Genomic DNA, 1,737 nt, shown 5'->3' with positions numbered 1-1,737 from the left:
TATTAGGTTGATCACTAGTTCTGTACTGAGACTGCAGGGTATTAGGTTGATCACTAGTTCTGTTCGGTACTGAGACTGCAGGGTATTAGGTTGATCACTAGTTCTGTACCGAGACTGCAGGATATTAGGTTGATCACTAGTTCTGTACTGAGACTGCAGGGTATTAGGTTGATCACTAGTTCTGTACTGAGACTGCAGGGTATTAGGTTGATCACTAGTTCTGTACTGTACTGAGACTACAGGATATTAGGTTGATCACTAGTTCTGTACTGAGACTACAGGATATTAGGTTGATCTGGACCACACATAGGGTTGTGAGGTCATAGAACTTTGCATGACGGTAACTGCCCAGCCAAATGACCGCGGTCTCTGTAATATCCGTTTTCTTTTTTGTCAGGGGACACACACATTATCTCCTGTCCTTCGCTACTGACTGCATGTGCTGCCATAGAGATAGAATGAGTAGAACAGGCGTCACCATTCAAGTCAATTATGGCATAATGGTGTGACTAGCAGTCCGGTGAGCGGTGTGTACAAAGAGGAACAAGAGAACTTTCCACACCCGATGGGCGGAGTGTACACAGAGGGGCAAGGGAACTTTCCACGCCCGGTGGGCAGAGTGTACACAGAGGGACAAGGAGACTTTCCACGCTCGGTGGGCGGTGCTCTATGTGACGGTGGTGTGGGTTGTACTCGTCCACGTTCGTCCACGTTCAACCCAAGAACCCTCCACCCGGGACCTCATTGATAATTTAAGCTATGGTGGGTTATACTTTATAGTTTACAGTTTAACTTTCATATTAGCACATAATTTAGCTTTATTTAAATTAAACTAACGATAGCTAGCTATCAAGTACCTGGACCAGTTTCCCCAACAGTGAACGATGTGTAACGTCAAGTGCTTGCTAGCCAACCAACAATGTCAACAACTGACTGCATGTACTAAACTTTAATAACGAAACTGATCATGACTAGATTTAAATCGAATTTCACTGCGATTGGTTAGTCAACATATAATAATAATACGTTGGCGATTTTTAAAGGCAAGTGCAAACGCAATAAATCTGTAATACATTACGTTTTGTTCAGAGGTCTTAGTTAGTCAATTTTACATATAAATAGGATGTTTTGGTGCAGTATTTCTCAAGTGGAAGAAAATGGGCATGACAACTAGTTGTCTCTCGTTGAATGACAACAAACACTTCTTTGAAGAATACTTTCTGTTGGCCAATCACGGTCGAAGGAGTGTAGACTTCAGATACCGAACTTTGACTAGCCTCAAGAAAAAAAGGTGTGCGCTCGAACAGCTGAAAAAAATATAAACCCTGCCGACACACCAAAACGAACAAAAAAACGTCAAAATATTTGGTCATAATATATGCTCAAACTGTTTAGGGTTGGAAGCATACGGTAAACTTCAGAGGTTCCACGTTATTTCTATGTGTCCTGCTTCTGCATTGTGGGGGGCAGTTGCCTAGGCAACTGAAGACTCTTTCGATACTATCTTGTTTCAGGAAGGAGCAACATTACGTTGTTGATTGTCCACGTTACCGTAGAAACGGACTGAACTGGACTCAACTACACAACTGCCCGGCAGTCCCGTCTTCAGTCAGCGTTTTTTTTATTTTTATGGTTATGCCGGTTATTTATTTATTGTTTGATTTAGATGACGGTCTTCATCCATAACCGTCGATTACACAGTTCTATGGTAATTGTGCCAGCCCTGCGCGTGCACAC

Source organism: Salvelinus sp. IW2-2015, unplaced genomic scaffold (genome assembly GCF_002910315.2).
Source record: "Salvelinus sp. IW2-2015 unplaced genomic scaffold, ASM291031v2 Un_scaffold1960, whole genome shotgun sequence".
Lineage (NCBI taxonomy): Eukaryota > Metazoa > Chordata > Actinopteri > Salmoniformes > Salmonidae > Salvelinus > Salvelinus sp. IW2-2015.
The sequence above is the reverse complement of the archived record's forward strand: the minus strand, read 5'-3'. Positions refer to the sequence as shown.